The sequence below is a fragment of the Hemiscyllium ocellatum genome (assembly GCF_020745735.1).
Source record: "Hemiscyllium ocellatum isolate sHemOce1 chromosome 27 unlocalized genomic scaffold, sHemOce1.pat.X.cur. SUPER_27_unloc_27, whole genome shotgun sequence".
Classification (NCBI taxonomy): domain Eukaryota; kingdom Metazoa; phylum Chordata; class Chondrichthyes; order Orectolobiformes; family Hemiscylliidae; genus Hemiscyllium; species Hemiscyllium ocellatum.
In genome coordinates, this window is record NW_026867495.1 from 422,279 (window position 1) to 444,403 (window position 22,125).

Below are 22,125 nucleotides of genomic sequence, written 5' to 3' on the forward strand. Positions count from 1 at the left end.
GCGAATTTGCTTCCAAATTAAAGGCAAAAAAAACAGACAAATAACTTTACATCCAAGAAGAGAAGCTGAAGGACTGGATGTCAGCGTTGAGAAAGAAGCAAAAGGGGAGTGGAATCTCAATGATTTTCCTGATTTTTGAGCAGAAAGCTTTGGAGCTGTAGACTTCTGCTGATCAATGTATTTATTTTCGTGGATTTTAAGAAGCTATTTTGGCTTGATATAAGAACTGGTTATACCCTGACTATATGTTCGAATACCTCAGTAATAGAACAAAAGATTTTTATTCTGATGTCGTGAGTTTGACTCCCAAATTGTGCAATGTTCCTTTGAAACTTTGGTTTTTACGCAAAACATTCGCTCTTTCTTCTACTGGCAAACTAATCATATTCAAACTGAATTTTGCTACCGTTCGTTTTCTGACTGTCCCCGTTGCTCGGTTGTGAGGGAACACTGAAAGTGAATGGGAGGCAAGTTTGTAGGTGTGACTTAACGGTGGCACTCGAAAAGTGACAGGTTCTACTCATGCATCGAGGCAAATAAGCGGCTCAATCACAGAATTAGAACGGTTAAGTGCTATGGGAATCAATACCAGTCCATATTAAAGTACACTGAAATGAAGAAAATGTGATTCATTTCGAGGAAAGAAATTAGGAAACTTCGTCACCCAGATTGTCTTAGGACAATCGTTGGTTACAGTACGTTTTATGTTACTTTCAAAGCTCATGGAACCACTGTATTGTGACTTGATCTGGTACTCAGGCCTTACTTAATGACATTGATGCATTTTGTTACCGAGTTGCTCCATAAGCTGGGGATCAATTCCTGTACATAGAGATGGGGAGTGTTGAATCAATTAGACAAGAAGGCTATGCTATAACGAGAGCTGTCACCAAACACATTTACCAATCTACGTTCATCTTATTAGTATCACCAAAATTTCCCAACAACAAAACTCGAAAGACTTTCATCACAATTTTCTGTGAACAGTTCTACATTAGCTTTGCTGAATGAACCCCAAATTTCTTGAAGTGGCTCCTGATTTTCGGCCCTGATTATTCATCTCTCTACGCACGGAAATGGATCCTTCTCACCCGCTCTGTCCCTTATCAATGTGTGTAGTTCAATTTGATCTCCCATCAGCCTCCTCTGTCCTGATCAAATCCAAGGGAACAGGATCCGTTGGGGCTATGGCGCGGACAGGACAAGTCCAGTACTCACCTTTCCTGTTAGAGCAATTCCATGAGAAATTTTAGATCATAACTTTGGGCGTGTAGTTGTGGCCGAATACTTAAGGTGCTGGCGTGGAGATCCTTTGGGGCTTCCCCGCCCAGGGTGGTAACCTGCTGACTATGCTTTCTTCGCCGGCGATTTTAAATGACTCCCTGTTGGTTGCATTATCGCTCAAACTTCACAAAACCCGCCTCAATAAAGTCCCGTTTTCTCATGTCTGGGAATTTATTGCCATGCAGGAAACTCGAGTTCGGAACAAACAACGTACCAGACTCAAAACGTCAGCTCTTTAACCTTTCCACAGATGATGCTCGACCTGTTGGCTTTCTGCAGTATTGTCTGTGTTTATTAGGCACAAGTGCTGCTTTTCATTCAAGAACCTCAATTCCTGTCTTCTGGTAACTGACTCTGGTCAGTGGCAATTGGTTCTTCTGATCATTATTCTGCCCATTCCCACCGCTTCTTCTCCCATCATTACCAACAGCCCCAGGAAATCTCCAGTTAAATTTCTTTGCTCCAAAGCGAACATTCCCAACCTTGGGAATGTCTCCCCACAATGGAAATTCCTCATCCCTGGAAATGAAGCAAGGCGTACACTTGGGAAGAGATTTTGGCAAAATATTGTCAGTTAGGAAATGGAAAAATGTTCATGAAGCAAAACAGAAATCCCAGTCTCTAGCTTTGTGAACCTTTAGAAACTCTTTGGGAAGCGGATTTAGATGAGAATGAAAGATGAACCGTCCGACTGAGCAGAGACAGTCCAGACACCGTCCCCTTGTTGAAGAGGCCGGGAGATTGACTCTGATGTTCTCGGGGCATGAACTGATCTGAGACATTGAAAGAATTGTCGTTCGTGCACATCAGGAATTCAAACCCCTTCTCGCCTCCGAGCCAATGAGGGAACTCGGGAACAGGCAAAACACTGAAAGGCTCGAAGGGCGACGGTCCCGGAGTAAGAAAACTAGTTCCTCGTGACATGGATATGTTTGCAGAGGGTGGGATCAGACTGTCCCAGGTGTCTCCACAATGAATGTCCCAGGCATTATTAAGGAAAAGTAAAAGTGATAGACGACAATTGTAATTCTAGGCGGGGCCGGCTGAATTATGAATTCACTAATAGCCTCCCCTAAGCGATGGCGCCGACGCTAACACCGCCTGTCTCTGTAGCGCAATTGGTCAGCGCGTTCGGCTATTAGCTGAAAGGTTGGTCGTTCGAAGCGACCCAGGGATGCTCAGTTCGCTGCTCTTCCTTGGCTTTGCGGCTGTGTGCACTTCAATGGGGTCAGGCGAATGTTATCCAAACGGAAACCTCCTCCACAAAGTGGTTTCTGAATTGGATTATTGTCTAACGTAAGGGACTGCGGATGCTGAGAACCCGAGATAACAAAAGAGAAACTCGGCAGGTTTGACAGCACCTGTCGGCGAAAACGGAATTCTGATAAGCTGTGTCTGATTCTCTTTCCGTAGATGTTGCCTGACCTTCTCCGTTCCTCCTGCAATTTCTAGATTTGTTTTTAACTGAAAGTTCATTTCATCTTTTGCGATGAAACACCTAGACTCGCAGTGTGCAGATATTTTACCCTTTCGAATCACTGAAGTGAATGGATTCAAACAAACTCTGCGATGATTCACTCTTTCTCAGCTCCGCAGGCAGACAGATCTGGGAAATGAAGCTGTCAGTGTAGTTCTGTATTCGTGGGCTGAGTGGTTTATACGATGGACTTGAAACCCATTGCGGTTTCCCCACGCAGGTGTGACCCCTGCCGACTACAAAATGAGAAATGTCGTCGAAAAGAAAGGGAGCTTGCTCCCCGGCTTCTTCTTTAAGATTCAAGTCAGTGGAGTGGAAAAACTATTTCACTCACATTGGGACTGGTGGGAGTCTGCAACCCACTGCGTGTTCGGGTGGAATAAGCAGATATCCGCAGAGCTTCTTTTGAGGCTATGAGCCAAGTGTCTGCAAATGAGACTAGAACAGTGAGGGACATGAAATCGTGATCGAAATGAAGCAGGCACCTGAGGACAAGGGTGTTTTCTTTGCCAGTGAAAGATACTGCTTCACAAAGTTGGGACTGTGGAAGGGAAGCAGTAACGGTGATTATCTTTGGTTGTTGACCTTGTGAATGCTCCCATTGCTGCGCATGTCCGTGTTAGCGTCAGAACTCTGCAGCATGGTGGCGTTAGATACGCACAGGGCCAGGGACGCATCTGTCTCCACCTACCTGTTTGAAATGCAGCTCACAGCTTCTTCACACACCCCAATTAATCTTTCTCATTGTCCTGAAGCCGGCATACTGTTTGAATTCCCGATCTGCGGGAATGAGAGTCTTTTCACTGTCTCGCGTCAATAAATGTCCCTCAGAACATCGGAGTCAAGTCACAGCGGAAGCTGAAATAGCCTCACACGCTGCTCACGGGCACATTTTACTTTCCCCAACTCAACGTCTCAACCACTGTGGCTCCTGGGAGTGGAAAGGAAACAATCACCAAAACTCAGTCTTAGTTTTGTGAATCTTCAGAAAATAAGCAAACCTTCATCCCTTCGGATTTTCTATCCTGGGCTGACAGGGATGGGTTTTGTCACTCTTTTGTCGGATATTGCAAGTGGATGTTTTGCAGAAAAGCACCACAATGCAATCTGATTAATCAGGATCTGGATGTTTTCGGTCTTTGAATGCAAGTGTTGTGCTCCAGAACTTTGTTGTTCACAGTTTATAATACTTATCTTCCCAGTCCCCTGTACCACTTGTCGAAAATGCTTAATTTGCGTCTTGTAATCCTTTCACTGTCTGCTAATGAGGATGGCGTTTCCGTGTTTTACCGAAATTATCTTGACCTTGCATACCTCAAGCCTTAAGCTAATTTCACGAGAAACCTTTTCCAGTTCAAAAGCCAACTGTTAATAATGGCTCTGTTTCTTGTCACGTATCCAATTTCAGATCGATATTGTTAATGTCCCTTTTAATCTTTCAGATCCAGGTTTCGCTCACAGGGCATGAACAGAACTGTCACCAAATACATTTACCAATCTTCCTTCATCCTTTCGATTGTATTAGCATCATGAATACTTCTCATCAAAATAACTCGAGAGACTTTCATCACCATTTTCTGTGAACAGTTCTACATTAGCTTTGCTGAATGAACCCCAAATTTCTTGAAGTGGCTCCTGATTTTCGGCCCTGATTATTCATCTCTCTACGCACGGAAATGGATCCTTCCCACCCGCTCTGTCCCTCATCAATGTGTGTAGTTCAATTCGATCTCTCATCAGCCTCCTCTGTCCTGATCAAATCCAGGGGAACAGGATACGTTGGGGCTATGGCGCGGACAGGACAAGCCCAGTACTCACCTTTCCTGTTAGAGCAATTCCATGAGAAATTTTAGATCATAACTTTGGGCGTGTAGTTGTGGCCGAATACTTAAGGTGCTGGCGTGGAGATCATTTGGGGATCCCCCGCCCAGGATGGTAACCTGCTGGCTATGCTTTCTTCTCTGGCGATTTTAAATCACTTCCTGTTGGTTGCATTATCGCTCAACCCTCACAAAACCCGTCTCAATAAAGTCCCGTTTTCTCATGTCTGGGAATTGATTGCCATGCAGGAAACTCGAGTTCGGAACAAACAACGTACCAGACTCAAAACGTCAGCTCTGTTTACCTTTCCACAGATGATGCACGACCTGTTGGCTTTCTGCAGTATTCTCTGTGTTTATTAGGCACAAGTGCTGCATTTCATTCAAGAACTTCAATTCCTGTCTTCTGGTAACTGACTCTGGTCAGTGGCAATTGGTTCTTCTGATCATTAATCTGCCCATTCCCACCGCTTCTTCTCCCATCATTACCAACAGCCCCAGGAGATCTCCAGTTAACCTTCTTTGCTCCAAAGCGAACATTCCCAACCTTGGGAATGTCTCCCCACAATGGAAATTCCTCATCCCTGGAAATGAAGCATGGGGTATACTTGGGAAGAGATTTTGGCAAAATATTGCCAGTTAGGAAATGGAAAAATGTTCATGAAGCAAAACAGAAATCCCCGTCTCCAGCTTTGTGAACCTTTAGAAACTCTTTGGGAAGCGGATTTAGATGAGAATGAAAGATGAACCGTCCGACTGAGCAGAGACAGTCCAGACACCGTCCCCTTGTTAAAGAGGCTGGGAGATTGACTCTGATGTTCTCGGGACATGAACTGATCTGAGACATTGAAAGAATTGTCGTTCGTGCACATCAGGAATTCAAACCCCTTCTCGCCTCCGAGCCAATGAGGGAACTCGGGAACACTGAAAGGCTCGAAGGGCGACGGTCCCAGAGGAAGAAAACTAGTTCCTCGTGACATGGATATGTCTGCAGAGGGTGGGATCAGACTGTCCCCGGTGTCTCCACAATGAATGTCCCAGGCATTATTAAGGAAAGGTAAACGTGATAGACGACAATTGTAATTCTAGGCGGGGCCGGCTGAATTATGAATTCACTAATAGCCTCCCCTAAGCGATGGCGCTGTCCCCGGCATCACCTGCCTCTGTGGCACAATTGTTTAGCGCGGTCGGTTGTTAACCGAAAGGTTGGTGACTCGAACCCACCCAAGGACGCCTATTTCGCTGCTCTTCCTTGGCTTCGCGGCTGTGTGCACTTTAATGGCGTCAGGAGAATGGGTTTCTGAGTTGTATTATTGTTTAACGTAAGGGACTGCGGATGCTGAGAACCCGAGACAAAAAAGAGAAACTCGGCAGGTTTGACAGCACCTGTCGGAGAAACCGGAATTCTGAAATGCTGTGTCTGATTCTCTTTCCATAGATGCTGCCTGTTCTTCTCCGTTCCTCCTGCAATTTCTAGATTTGTTTTTAACTGAAAGTTCATTTCATCTTTTGCGATGAAACACCTAGACTCGCAGTGTGCAGATATTTAACCCTTTCGAATCTCTCACCCCAAGGGTTTCAGAGAGAGAGAGAGAGACAGAGAGTGCAGAAGAGCGAATGTACTCTACCCGCACCCCACCCTACACCCCGCCCCACCCGCCAGAACAACGTGCAAGTAGAAATAAACTGGTTTAATTATCTACCTGTGGAGATAGTCCAGATCCTGGGGATGAGACAAATATCAGCGCCCCGGGGACAGAATGACAAGCAGAAGTTCTGGAAAGGCTTTGCTGCTTGCAATTCTTGGAGCAACGTGGAATGTACTTCACACTGAGCAAGTTTCAGCTGGCTCAGAGTCTCCAATGTACATTGCTGTGTTTGCCGCCAGCTCAGAGAGAGAACAATAGGAAGGACGTAGGAGTGAATAACGATCCGCGTGAGAGGGCGAATAACTGTTAATGGAGACTGTTAGTGGCTAATAATACGTAGTGTGTCATAGCAGACGGGGTGATCACAAGGAGTCGTTTGTGTGATAGGGGTCAAGGACATGGGGGAGTTCAAGCCCTAAAGTTATGGAATTCTTTATTGAAGACCGGAGGGCTGTAAGGTCTCCAAGTGGAAAATGAGGTGTTCTTTCATCTGGAGGTAGAACACTGCTGCAAGCCTGAGACAGAGATGTTGGCCAGGGAACAGGGTGATGTGTTAAAGTGGCAGGCAACCGCCAGGTCAGGGCTTTTTTTCCTGCAGGCAGAACCGGGATGTTCTGCGAAGCAGTCACCTAGTTTATGCTTCATGCTACATTGGGGAAACGACACTGTGAGCAGCGAATGCAGTGGACTAGGTTGTGGCAAAAGTGCTGCTTCACCTGGCAGGTATGTTTAGCCCCTGGATTCAGCCGCCTCTCTGGCTCGTTGGTCTAGGCGTACGATTCTCGCTTAGGGAGCTTTACTGTGATGAGTGGTGAGAGGTCCCGGGTTCAAATCCTGAACGAGCCCGAGTTTTATTTAACTTGACTTGTGCAAAACTGCCTGATTAATTTTCTCAAATAGCACCTTGGTGAAACGAGGTTGGGCTGTCTGGAGTACGGACAAGGCAGAAAACAGGGAAGTGAAATGGTTGGATGTAGTGTAGAACAGGTGGACGTGAGCTGTGCGGTGTTTGGGGAATGTCAGCAATCAAGGTAGATTGGAAAATTGGGACAGCTCTCCTAGGAGAACCGAAGTTTTCCAAGTCTGAGGGACCTAGAAATAGGAAATAATGTTGTGAAAATGCTCCCACATCTGAAAGGATCCACAACGATGCGGCAGAATTTTAAACTCACCACGAAAAAAAGTAAAAGTGACAGGAGGAAGAACGTTTTCGTACAGGGAGTGCTTAGGGTCAGTAAGTCCCTGTCGGACATTGACAAAGAGGAAGATTCAATGGACACAAAAGGGAATTCGGTGGTCACGTTCAGATGTGCAGATTTACGCTGAGAAGGCGAGAGAATGAAACGATTAGAGACACACGTTGACTTCAGTATAGAACCAGCAGAGCGAAGGTGGGCCGCATGGCCTCCGTCTGCGCTGCGACACATGTTGTGATTCAGTCTGAAATCACAGTTCGACCAACAGAATGTGGGAATTTACTAAAAACGTTTCTATTTACACAGCCTCCATACGTCTGCGAAACAGCATATTACACGACAGCAGCGGAAGTCTTTGACATCAGTCTCGAACGTGCATGCCGCGTGCCAGATGAAAAGCTGAAGTGCTCTGTGGGCAGTTGCCAGAGCGTGGCAGCAGAGTGGCGCAGCGGGAGCGTGCTGGGCCCATAACACAGAAGTCGATGGATCGAAACCATCCTCTGCTATTGCTCATTGTCGAGCTGCTTTCGTTTCCTTCGACTTACCCGAATAGCACGCAGCATATCCGTGCCCTCGCCAAATCCACTCCCTTCAAGTGGCGTGGTTTTACAAGTCTCAGTGGCATTTTCTCTGAACTGAATCGAAAAAACCAGTTCTCTGCGATGCCAATGAGCTGGTTAAGTTGAAACAAATGTCTTGCATTTTCGTCCATTCCCTGCAGTAATTCGCTCCCCTGGTTCAGGTGTGAATGACAAGCATGTCAAAAACCGCATCACGACTCAGACACAGTTCCCCCACTATTAGGACGGATACCACCGATTGTGAGTAACCTCAGAGAGAGAGGCACACAGGCAGTCGCCGTGGACTCGATGGGCTGAACGGCTTGTGTCTGCGCGACAATGGTGCTACGTGTTTATGCCGTCCCACTGCCTGTCTCTGGGACAGAGAATGCTGAGGGAGCAAAACTGGTTCATTTTTAACCGTCTCTTCCGTGTTGGACTGCCTGCAGTCCCTCAGCTCAGGGCCGTGGGGATGACTCTCAGTGAGTGAAGGTTTCACTCGGATTCTCTTCATCTGGGTCACTAGGGGCTCAGATGTTAACTCCTGCGCGGTAGCAACAAAGAAAGCGATGCCCACTTTGCAAAGACTTTCCGTAAGATTGCTGCGTGAAGACGATTTCTGAACACCAAGAAGGCTGCACAACAATGTGAATTGACCTGGGCGAAGAGTCCTCGGTGTCCATTTCTCTCTGTCCTGCCAGCACAGCATCTTTCTATCTCTCCGATAACAGACCTTTGGAGAAAGTTTACAATCAAAGTTGTTCATGTTCCCCGCATTAATGCAACTGACACCTCTCACCCCAAGGGTTTCAGAGAGAGAGAGGGAGAGAGAGAGTGCAGAAGAGCGAATGGACTCTACCCGCACCCCACCCTACACCCGCCCCACCCGCCAGAACAACGTGCAAGTAGAAATAAACTGGTTTAATTATCTACCAGTGGAGCTAGTCCAGTTCCTGGGGATGAGACAAATATCAGCGCCCCGGGGACAGAATGACAAGCAGAAGTTCTGGAAACGCTTTGCTGCTTGCACTTCTTCGAGCAATGTGGAATGTACTTCACACTGAGCAAGTTTCAACTGACTCAGAGTCTCCAATGCACATTGCTGTGTTTGCCGCCAGCTCAGGGAGAGAACAATAGGAAGAACGTAGGAGTGAATAACGATCCGCGTGAGAGGGCGAATAACTGTTAATGGAGACTGTTAGTGGCGAACAATACGTAGTGTGTCATAGCAGAGGAGGTGATAACAAGGAGTCATTTGTGTGATAGGGGTCAAGGACATGAGGGAGTTCAGGCCCTAAAGTTATGGAACTCGATGTTGAAGACCGGAGGGCTGGAAGGTCTCCAAGTAGATAATGAGGTGTTGTTCTTTCATCTGGAGCTCGAACACTGCTGCAAGCCTGAGACAGAGATTTGGCCAGGGAACAGGGTGATGTGTTAAAGTGGCAGGCAACCGCAAGGTCAGGGCTTTTTTCCTGCGGGCAGAACCGGGATGTTCTGCGAAGCAGTCACCCAGTTTATGCTTCATGCTACATTCGGGAAACGACACTGTGAGCAGCGAACGCAGTGGACTAGGTTGTGGCAAAAGTGCTGCTTCACCTGGGCAGGTATGTTTAACCCCTGGATATTCAGGAGGGAGCAGGTAAATGGGCAGGTGTTACACATTCGGCGGTTGCAGACGAAAGCGACTTGGCACTATGGGAGGTGGGTGTGGGGTGTTGCGAGTGAAGGAAGAGTGGACCCGAAGTGTAACCCCTGGCACAAGAGGTGCGTCTTGGGACCATAACCCATTCTCTCCTATTCACTCTATGTCGTCTTCAGCAGCTTTCCCTTATAACTGCGCTCTGTTCTGCACCTCGCCTTCTCAGCTGCTTCCGAAAAAACCTTGGGCATAAATATTTCACAGTGATATACTGGCCCAATGTGCACAGTCGAGTTGATACACTCGTGGAGATCTGCGTGGTCTTCTCCTGTTCTCTGTATCCTATGGAGAGGAGGGCAATGCTTGTCACTGGCCGCTCGGGTGTCATAGAAGAGTTTCAAAACAAAATGGTTGAATTATCTGCCAGTGGAGAGAGCCCGATTCCTGGGGACGTGACAAACAGCAGCAGGGAGACTGAATGAGAAGCAGCTGTTCGAGAAACTCTTTGCCGCTCGCAATTCTTAGAGCAATCTCAAATGTATTTCATAGTGAGCACGTCCGGTCACTCAAGTGGTGTGGGGCAGTTGCCGCAGGTCGGCTCTCTGCCTTGTTGGTCTAGGCGTATGATTCTTCCTTTGGGCACTTCGATGAGTTGCGAGAGGTCCCCGGTTCAAATCCTGGACAAGCCCCAGTCATTGTCACTTGACTTGTGCAAAACTGCCTGATGAGTTTTCTCAAAAAGCACCTTGGTGAAACGAGGTTGGGCTGTCTGGAGTACGGACAAGGCAGAAAACAGGGAAGTGAAATGGCTGGATGTAGTGTAGAACAGGTTGACGTGAGCTGTGCGGTGTTTGGGGAATGTCAGCAATGAAGGTAGATTGGAAAATTGGGACAGCTCTCCTTGGAGAACCGAAGTTTCCCAAGTCATGAGGGACCTAGAAACAGGAAATAATGTTGTGAAAGTGATATCCAGCAATTTCTCATCTGTAATATGGGCATTTTTTCAACATGTCACCACCTACTTTCTCACATTCTATATCTTCCATGCCCTTCTCCACAGTAAACACTGATGCACAATGTCTGTTGAGTATTCCACTCCAACCCTCCCATCTACTGCAGCTCCACACAAAGGCCGCCTTTGTTGAGGTGCCCTATTCTCTCTCTTGTTATCCTTTTGTCCTTAATGTATTTACAAAAAACCCTTTGGGATATCCATGACTCTATTTGCCAAAGCTATCTCATGCCCCCTTTTTGCCCTCATGATTACCCTCTTAAGTATGCTCATACTGCCTTTACAGTCTAAGGATTTACTCGATCTCTCTGTCGATACCTGATACATGCATCCTTCTTTATCTTAACCAAAATCTCATTTTCTCTAGTCATCCAGCATTCCCTACACCTACCAGCCTTTCCTTTCACCCTAACAGGAATATACTGTATCTGGACTCTTGTTATCTCATATTTGAAGGCTTCCCATTTTCCAGCAGTCCTTTAACCTGCAAACATCTTCCCCCAGTCAGCTTTTGAAAGAACTTGCCTAATACCTGAGTCTTCCTCCAATTTAGAACTTCAACTTTTAGATCTGATATATTATTTTCAAACAGTATTCTAATGTTAATAGAATTATGGTTGCTGGCCCTAAGGTTTTGCACCCTCGCCTGTATGTACATCCACATTGTAAATTAGAAAATGTCCTTGTACACACGTAATAAATTCCTCTATTTGGCAAATAGGCAAATGGGCAGGAGCTATATCTTGGGTCCACTCTTCCTTCATTCCCATCAACCCTAACACCATTCCTACCCCAATAGTCTAATGGCACTTTCCCCTGCAACTGCCGAATGTGTGACACCAGCCCATTTACCTGCTCCCTCCTCACTATCCAAGGGCCCAAACTTACCTTCCAGGTGAAGCGGCACTTTGCCTGCACTTACCACAACCCAGACTACTGCATTTGCTGCTCACAATGTGGCCTCATCTACAATGGGGAAAACGAAGCCTAAACTGGGTGACTGCTGCACAGAACATCTACGTTCTGCCCGCAAAAATGACCCTGAACTTCCAGTTGCCTGCCAATTCCACACCCCACTATGCTCCCTGACCAACATCTCTGTCTCAGGTTTGCTGTATTGTCCCAGCGAAGCTCAGGACCAGCAGAACGAAGAGCACCGAATATTCCACTTGGGGACCATGCATCCCTCCGGTCCCAATATCGAATTCAATAATTCTAGGGCTTGAAATCCATAGTATCCTCGTCCCTTCCACACACACCAAGCCTTGTTATCACATAGTCTGTCATTACACACTACCTATTCTTACCCACGAACAGTCTCCATTCACCCTCCCACACAGATCGTTATCAACTCCCTTTCCTATCCAACAGTTCTTCCCTCGCTTTGGACTCTGTCCTGATCTACCATTTACTGCATCCGCCTTCTTCCCACAATATCTCCTGCAGAGAAACCAACGTTTTCCCAATCACCATCAGTTCTATGGAAGGGTCACCGGCAACTACTGTTTGTTTTTTGTTTCTGATATACAGCATCCACAGTTCTTTCAGCTTTTTATTGAGGTAGAGTTGGAAATTGTTTCGAGAGACAGAAGAAGAGGGGGGGAGAGACAGAACAGACATGAACTGTCGATCTCCGTTTTTTCTCATAACTGAAAATCATTGTAGTGCGATCACTTCCCTTAAGCATGAATAGAGGTCGCAGGGCGCCCGTGAGCTTGTGGCGCAACGGTAGCGCGTCTGATTCCAGATTAGAAGGTTGCGTGCTCCAATCACGACAGGCTCACTAAGAAGCAGCTTCTCACATTTCAAATCAAGAAAGGATTACATTATTTGCGGCAACTTCTGATCATGCTTTGCTGTCAGTTTGATTTGTGAACACTGTGTCAGGGAGGTGGTGTTATGCTCAGCTCCCCCCAGTTCATCACGGGGTTTGAACACGGCTGCTTCGTTCAGTTGGTGACAGTGCAGTGTGAATAACATAATACCGATGCTTTTACAACATAATCCAGAGACTCCCAGCTTTATGTTTCAATTTATCAGGAGCGTGACAGCGAGTTCAGATAGAAATGTTTCCCTCCAACAGTAAATTCTTTCCTCTCACTGGGCACAGTTAAAATTATCTTTATTCAACAGAAGGAGCGGAAACTACAGTCTGACGGCCCCTCTCCACATTAACGGTGAGCCTGAATTGTATAAACGGTGTCACTAAAATCCAGTGGCCGACACTGATTTGGTTTAATAGGTTTTTTTTGCCAAGCATAATTCACCGAGAGGTTGCTGCTGTGTGAAACAGCGTGGGGAATTACTGCAGGGCCTCCTGCACATGGAACACACCGCAACTGATGTGTTTCACCTTCACCAGTTTATTCCCATCTCAGAGAAGAGAGGTTTGATGATTTGGATCATAGCAGCCAGACAGAGAACAGGAGAAGAGCACTCAGACCTTCACAAGCTTGTCACCACAGCTGGGTCATCGTGGCCCGTGTATCAGTATGGGACAGTAATCTGCATCTACTGACTGGAAGCACAGCAAATTGGAGTGCTGGTGGGTCTATCACACAGGAGAAAACGGCTTCGACAGATCACCTGGAGTTGCTCCCAATGCGCAACTCCGCTCACCTCAACTGAATAACTGTAAACAAATTACTCAGTGATTCAAATGAATACTCGGTTTTGAATCTGCCTTGTGTCATGTACCTTCCAGAATGATGTCAAAACACCTTCATTGCTGTGATGGAGTATCCTGTTGGGCAGAATATATCCGTTGTCAAATTTTCCACGTTCTGTTGGTCCAACTTCGGTTTCACTCAGAATCACAAATTGTGTGACAGCGCAGACTGAGGCCATGCAGCCCACCTTAGCTCTGCTGGTTCAACACAATATGTACATAACTGTCTCATTCTGTCGCCTTCTCCCTGTAAATCTGCACATTGTTACATTGAATATGTCCACCGAATTCCCTTTTGTGTCCATTGAATCTGCCTCTTTGTCACTGTCAGACAGCGACTTACTGACCCCATCCCTGTGCAAAAACAGTCTTCATAATGTCACTTTTACTTATTTTCCTGATGACTTTAAATCTCTGCCAAATCGTTCTCGATCCTTTCAGGCCTGGGAGCATTTTCACTGCATTAAGTCCTCTGTCTAAAACCCTCATGACGTGGAAAACTTCAATCAGGCCAGTTTTCAGCCCTCTGTTCTCCAAAGAGAGCTGCCCCAAACTTTCCAATCCCCTTTCATTGCTGACATTCCTCAGGACGGCACCATTCACTTCAACTTGTTCAGTGCTGTCTGCAATCACTTCACTTCCCCGCTTGCTGAAGTATCACACTCAGAGTTGAGCGTAATACAGGTGGAAGATTCATTCAGACTCGGATTGCGTGGGCGAAAAATCTGCAATACTTGTTTTCACTTTAAGCAAGTGTTTCCCTTCGCCGTCTTCACCGCAATGGCAGCTCCGCGCCGTCCCTAATTCAGGCAGTCCGATCTTATTTAACAAAGCGGCTTTTTGAGAAAATTGATCGGGTATTTTTGCTCTGGTCAATTTAAGAAATGATGGTTCGCCTGGGATTGGAATCCGGGAACTCTCACACGTCTGCATTTGCGAGAAGACCCAAAGCTAGAATCATATCCCAGACTAACGAGCCACCAGCCATGGGTGCAGCTACCTCCTGAAGCAGCTGAGACTTGCTCAGTACGAAATACATTGTACATTGCTCCCAGAATTGCAAGCAGGAAAGAGTTTCAAGAACATCTGCTTCTCAATCTGTCTCCCTGCTCCCAGGACGCTGCTGTTTGTCCCGTCTCCAGGCTCTCTCCACTGGTGGATAATTGAACCATTTTATTTCTCCTTGCAAGCTGTCCTGGTGGAAGAAGGAGCCCACACGCTCTTCTGCTCTCTCTCTCACTAGTTGTTGAGGCAGGATAAATCAGTTACAGAAATGCGTAGGAAATGGGCAACTTTGAGCTTGTTCCAAAGCTCCTGTTAACGGAGAGACTGAAAGATGCTGTGTTGTCGGGACCGAGAGAAATGGAGACCCTTCCCTCAGGTAAATTGGTATGAGTGCATTTTTCTGCAGCCTGCTTGGTGTTCAGAATTTGTCTTGACACAGCAATCCTACAGAGAGTCTTTTATTACACGGGCGCCGGTTTCTTTACCGCAGGAAATGGACAAAAACAGCAAGTCATGTGTTTCAACTTCACCGGTTCTTTGCCATCTGAGAGAAGAGGCTTAACACTTGAGATCAGAACACACCGACAGAAAACTGGACAACACGACTCAGAGCTCCACAAGCGTGCCAGAATAACTGTGTAAATTTGACTTGTGCATCGATGTGACACATTGAGCTCAGATACACGAAGTTTTGGGAAGCAGATGACAAGGTAAAGGAGAGAGCAGAGCGCCGTTATAGGGGAAAGCTGCTGAAGACGACATTGAGTAAATAAGTGAAAATGGTTTCCTTTCTGGGTTGTGATCCTAACATGCACCCGCTGTGCCATTCTCCCGCATTGCACGGCAGCTTTCCCGAGTACTCAGTGAAAAGTATTCAGCTTTTCAGTTGGTGTGTGTCTTGCACGTTCGAGAATGAAATCAAAAGATCTTCACTGCTGTAGTGTCATGTGCTGTTGTGCAGACATATCGCCGATGTGCAAATATAAACTCAGGGGGTAATGTACACTGGAGACTCTGAGCCAGTTGAAACTTGCTCAGCGTGAAATACATTCAACATTGCTCCAAGAATTGCAAGCAGGAAAGCGATTCCAGAACATCTACTTGTCATTCCGTCCCCGGGGCGCTGATGTTTGTCTCATCCCCAGGAACTGGACTCTCTGTACTGGCGGATAAGTAAACCATTTTGTTTCTACTTGCAAGCTGTTCTGGGGTGAGGGAAGAGTCCATTCGCTCTTCTGCTGTCTCTCTCAATCACTTGAGGTGAGAGAAATCACTTACACTAATGCGTGGGAAGTGAGTAACTTTGAATATAAATTTTCTCCAAAGGTCTATTATCGGAGAGATAGAAGATGCTGTGCTGGCGAGATAAAGAGAAATGGACACCAAGCACTCTTCCCTCAAGTAAATTCATATGAATACATTGTTGTACAGCCTGCTTGGTGTTCAGAATTCGTCTTCATGAAGCAAAATACAGAAAGTCTATTGCAAAGTGGGCACCGGTTTCTTTGCTGCGATCGCGCAGCAATTAACATCTGAGCCTCAAGTGTCCCAGATGAAGAGAATCCGAGTGAAACCTTCACTCACTGAGAGTCATCCCTACGGATCTGAGCTGAGGGACTGCAGGCAGTCCAACACGGAAGGGACGGTTAAAAATGAACCAGTTTTGCTCCCTCAGCCTCTCTGTCCCAGAGACAGGCAGTGGGACGGCATAAACACATAGCACCATTCTCGCGCAGACAGAAGCCGTTCAGCCCATCGAGTCCACGGCGACTCTCTGCCACTTGCCTCTCTCTGAGGTGATTCACAATCAGTGATATCTGTCCTCATAGGAAGGAACTGTATCTGAGTGGTGATACGGTTTCTGACATACTGATCGTCTTGTCATTCACGTCCGACCCGGCATGGCGATTAATGCAGGGAATGGATGGAAGTACAAGGCATGCGTTTCAACTTTATTAGCTCATTGGCATTGAGAAGAAGTGGTTTTGCGAATCAGTTCATAGGAAACCGACGAAGAACAGGAGAAGACCACTCAGACCTCCAAAAGGCATGTTACTTGAATCGTGTGAGTTCCCCGAGAGTATCGGTATGATACAGGGTATTCAGACACTCAGGCAGTAGGTGCAAAGGCAAGATATAGAATATAGCACAGCCCCCATTCAAAAGGAAGCCGCTCAAGGAGACATTGCACTACAGCGGAGGATGACTTCAATCCATCGACCTCGGGGCTATGAGCCCAGCACACAACCACTACGCCACTTTGCTCCTACATACCGAGAGTTTTCCACAGGTCCCTTCGAGACTGATGACAAAGATCTCCACTGCTGTCCTATCATATGCTGTTGCGCAGACGTATGGACGCTGTGTAAATATAAACTTTTTCCTAACTTCCCACATTCTGTTGGTCGAATTGTGATTCCATTCTGAATCACAGCATGTGTCACAGCACAGACGGAGGCCATGCGGCCCACCTTCGCTCTGCTGGTTCGACACAGTAAGTAAACGTGGGTCTCTATTCGTATCATTCTCTTTCCTTCTCCATGTAATTCTGCACAGTGTTACTTTAAACATGACCACCGAATTCCCGTTTGCGTCTATTCAATCTGTCTCTTTGTCAGTGTCAGTTAGGGATTTACTGAACGCAACCACTCCCTGTACGAAAGCGTTCTTCCCAATGTCACTTTTAGTTCTTTTCCTCATGACTTTAAAACTCTGCTGAATTGTTGCCGATCCTTTCAGGCGTGGGAGCATTTTGACTACATCACTTTCTCTGTCTAAACTTTGCATGACTTCGAAAGCTTCAACCAGGCCAGATTTCAAACTTCTCTTCTCCGAGGAGAGCTGTCCCAAATTTCCAATCTTGCTTCAGTGCTGACATTCCTTAAACACGGCACCACCGACGTCAACGCAATATTCCATCATTTCACTTCCTTGCCTTCTGCCCAATTTGTACTCCAAGCGGGAAAAACAATGACTGCAGATGCTGGAAACCAGATCTGGATTAGTGGTGCTGGAAAAGCACAGCAGTTCAGGCAGCATCCGAGGAGCAGTAAAATCGACGTTTCGGGCAAAAGCCCGCACTTTAGCGAAGGTACTTTTTGAGAAAGTTAACCGGGCACTCTTGCACAAGTCAGGAAACGCGGGCTCGTTCAGGATTTCGCGCAAGTCTACGTAGTAGAAGACCCAAAGCGAGAATCATACCCCGACACCAACGAGCCACACCGAGAGCACACAAGCACCCCCGCTCCACTTCTTTAACCAGCTGAGTCTTGCTCAGTGTGAAATACATTTGACATTGCTCTGAGAATTGCAAGCGGGAAAGAGTTTCCGGAACAGCTGCTTCTCATTCTGTCTCCCTCCTGCTGTTTGTCCCGGACCCAGAAACCGGGCTCCCTCCACAGGCAGAAAGTTAAACCGTTTGTTTCGCAACTTTTCTCTGACGCCGGAGTGAACCTTGATAAGCATTGCCCTCCGCAACATAGGGTACAGAGAACAACAGAAGACCACTCAGACCTCCACCAGTGTGTCATCTCAATTGTGCACATTGGGCCAGTGTATCAATGTGAAATATTTATGTCAAAGTTTTATGGGAAAGAAAAGAAAAGGCGAGGTGCTGAACAGTGCGCCGTTCTACGGAAAAGCTGCTAAAGACGACATTGAGTGAATAGGAGAGATGGTTTCCCTTCTGGGTGATGCTCCCATCATGCACCCGCAGACATATCGCCGTTGTGCAAGTATAAACTCTGTCTAAGTTGCACCATTCTGTTTTTTTCGAACTGTGATTTCGCGCAAAAGTACAAAATGTCAACACTCACAATGTTCAAACTTTACAAAGTTCTCAGAGATATATTTAGCGGACACCTGGAAGAAATTCTCCCAAAAATACCTGGGGAATTTCGGTTTGAGGGCTCTTGAATTTTATGCAGAATGAAGGGACACAAGAAAAAGTAAATTTAAACTGTAAAACACACCTAACCGCGTCTACAAACAGACACTGCCAAGCAGCCCCGACCTGCTCCGTCGAGAGAGTGAAGACTGTTCACTCGTTTTGTAGCTGCAGAAGCAATCAACCCAACACATGCAAACAAATCTGCATCAGGATGCGATTTCAACGAGCTACATCACACTGCAGCACCCAGGTACGGTGAAGACCAATAAACAACTGTAAAGCGCATTTCAGAAGAATGGACAGCTCGTAGGCCAGCGGAAAACTGCGTCCCTGACCGGGAATCGAACCCGGGCCGCGCGCCAAATCCGAACCATTAGACCACCAGGGAGACATAGATCTGTCCTTGTAGCTCGGCTGAAAATGGCCTCGCTGCCCGGGAATCGAACCCGGGCTGCGGCAGTAAGAAGACTTTCACCGGTACATCTATCAATGTAATTTTTTTATGTCCATTGCTCCCGATGCGATCTCTATAACATTGGGGAGACTTAGAGTCAAGACACATCTCCGGGACTCTCCTGCGCGCCTTTATTGGAAAAAAGCGCGGAGTGGATCCGGAAGCTGGTGTAGCGCAAGTTAACCTGGGTAGGTTTTTCTTCCTATAAATGCGCGCAGGAGAGTCCCGCAGATGTGACTTGACTCTCCAGTCTCCCCAATGTTATAGAGATCGCATCGGGAGCAATGGACACAAAAACTTACATTGATGGATACAAGAAAAATTAAATTAAAGCCGTCTCTCTCTTCACATTCTGCCCCCTGTCCATTTTCTCCCCATTCACTGCCCCCTGCCTATTCTCTCTCCCCATTCACTGCCCCCTGCCTATTCTCTCTCCTCACACTGCACCCTCTATTCTCCCCCCACAACGCTCTGAACCCCAGTCTGTTCCCCTGTCCATTTCCCTCCTTTCTCCACCACCACCAGCGAACCCCTCATCCCCCGCACCCCCACAATCGTCCTTTCTCGTGCCTCAGCCCTCTTTGATCGCTGTATGAAGTCTTTCTCTGGGGAAGAGAGAATGGATGGTGATGACTTTACCTGGGAAACACGGCAAGTGGGAAATAGTTGATATTTAAAATTGAGAATAACTAAAACCGTATATTCAGAAACTTCGTTAAAGTCGGGAAGAATGTTATTTTTTCCAAAAAAAACTGCAAAAATCTTTCTGAAACTTGCATTGATGTATGTGCAGTTAGGCCACAACAAAGGAGAGGCTGTAAGGAGTGAATGAGTGAATAAAAGACAAGTCCAACATTGCCCTCGAGGAGAAAGTGAAAACTGCAGATGCTGGAGATCAGAGTCGACAGCGTGGTGTTGGAAAAGCTCAGCAGGTCAGGTAGCATCCAAGGGGCAGGAGAATCGACGTTTCGTGCATAAGCACTTGGCACTCGGCCATCGTTCGTTCAATCCCCCTGCGATGGCGCGTGATCTCACTGGTGCCTCCGCAGGTGGGAGGAGCAGGTGAAGCCCTTCCGGCACTGACAGCAGGTGAATGGCCTCTCTCCGGTGTGGACCCGCTGGTGGGTCAGCAGTGCAGCTGACTGAGTGAACCCTCTCCTGCACGTGGGGCATGTGAATGGCTTCTCTCCCTTGTGGACCCACTCGTGCGCCTGCAGATGGCTGATCCGACTGAAGCCCTTCCTGCACAGTGAGCAGGTGAATGGCCTCTCCCGGTGTGAATGAGTCTGTGGGTTTCCAGCAGAGATGGGGAAAGGTTTGAAATTACAAACAGAACGGGGACATAGTCTTTCCCACAGTGAGGGGTGAGATTTTGATTCCCTATAGCTGAGTAAGTGGTTTGAAGCACTTTTCACAGTCAGCGCACTGAATCTCCCTCACTCGGGTGTCTCAGTATTCTTCCTGCCACACCAGTGTCCAAAATCTTTCAAGCAAACAAAAGCAAACATGTCTTCTTGATTGGAATGGGTGCTGATATTCAAGTCCGAATGAATCAAGTGCCTCTGTCAGAAGTTGATGTATCATTTGCTTTCAGATTTCTTTCTGCACGTCTTCCTGCAAAGAAAAATCACAAATTAAGTGATCACTGTCAGTACAGTTAAATGAACATAACATAGGTGGCAATTCCTGTAGATTGCCAGATGCCTGCTGATCACATATTATCCAGGCCACAGAAACCTGAAAACCCTCTTGCAGACAGATAGGCTTAGGTGTGTATGGAGGAAAACTTTATTTCAGTGACAATAACATGGAACAAACTGCCTACAAAGATGCTGGAAATGGAGCTGAATCAAGGATATGAAAATGAAATGTTAAGACTGCTGGAGAAAAGAAAGGCAGTAAAATTGCTGAATGACTTCCTGCTGACCTGTTAAATAAAAAATTATGACAAAAAAGGACGTAACTCCATTACTACATTAGAAGGTGAATAATAATTACAAAGAAACTTTTACAACAGCCAACAATATCAGATATACACCATATAGAACAAAGAACAAAGAAAATTTACAGCCCAGGAACAGGCCCTTCAAGCCTGAGCCGATCCAAATGTACTGTCTAAACCTGTTGGTCAATTCCTAAGTATTTGTATCCCTCTACTCCCCACCCACTCATGCATTTATCCAGACGCATCTTAAATGAATCTGCCGTGCCTGCCTCTACCGCCTCTGCTTGCAATGCGTTCCAAACGCCCACCACCCTCTGTGTGAAGTAAAACTTGTTTTGGCTTTGAATAAGTGCTGCCCTTGCCGCATTCATTGTAATGGTAGCTCTGCTACAGACCTGAGTCAGGAAGTCGGATCTCGTTTAACGAAGCTGCTTTTTGAGAAAGTTGATTGGCCGTTTTCGCACAAGGCAATGTAAGAAACAAGGGCTCGCCCGGGATTTGAACCCGGGATCTCTCGCAGGTCCACCCACCAGAAAGCCCGAAGCGAGAATCATACCCCTAGACCAACGAGCCACATGCCTCCGGCTCTATATCTTTTTTTTAACAATGTGCCAATCCCTTAAATGCTGCTCAGTTCCATGGGAATGTAAGCTTTTAGTTGTGAACATGAGGAAAGAAGCAATCCTTTTCGAGGGTGCAAATTGTATACGTGCCAAACTGAGGGAATACACAAGGAAAATAGCTTTAAAGAGAGATAGAAAGTATTTGAGCACCTTTGGAGTGTCTGCCCCTTCCCTGGATTCACTCCAGTTGCTACACGTGAACAGTGTTTCACCCACCCCTACCTCCCCTCCCCCCTCGCTGCTGGAGGATGGTATATGGAAAGAGGGAGACAATGCTTTGCTCCCAGATGTTGCCCAGAGGGAGGAAGTTTCACTCTGAAGCTGACAGGGCTGCATCCGCATTGTGACGTCAACAATGGAGGGCGGGCCGGACAGCTGCCCTGCAGTTGAGGCACGTGTGGAGGGGAGGAGACTTTGCAAATCCCACTCTCCTCCAAGTCAATGCAGTTTGAGTTCAAGCAAAGCAAGGGGTTTAAATTTATTTCAGAAAACCTCCTTCGTGCCGTGGGAAAACTCCTGCCGCGGGAAATGCAATGTTACAGATTCATAGTAACAGAAGCAGGAGTAGACCATTTGGTCAAGCCTGCTTCGCCATTCATTAAGATCACAGCTCCACCAACCTGCACTATCCCGACTACCCTTAATTCCCCTACCATGCAAAAACCCATCCAACTGTGTCTTCAGTATACTTCATGAAGCTGTCTCAACTGCTCTCTTGGGCAGAGAATCCCTTGGATGCTGCCTGACCTGCTGCGATTTTCCAGCAACACATTTTCAGCTCTGATCTCCAGCATCTGCAGTCCTCAATTTCTCCTAGAGAATCCAATGGAGTCTCACAGAGTGACACAGATGTACAGCACGGAAACAGATCCTTCGGTCCAACTCGTCCATGCAGCCCAGATAT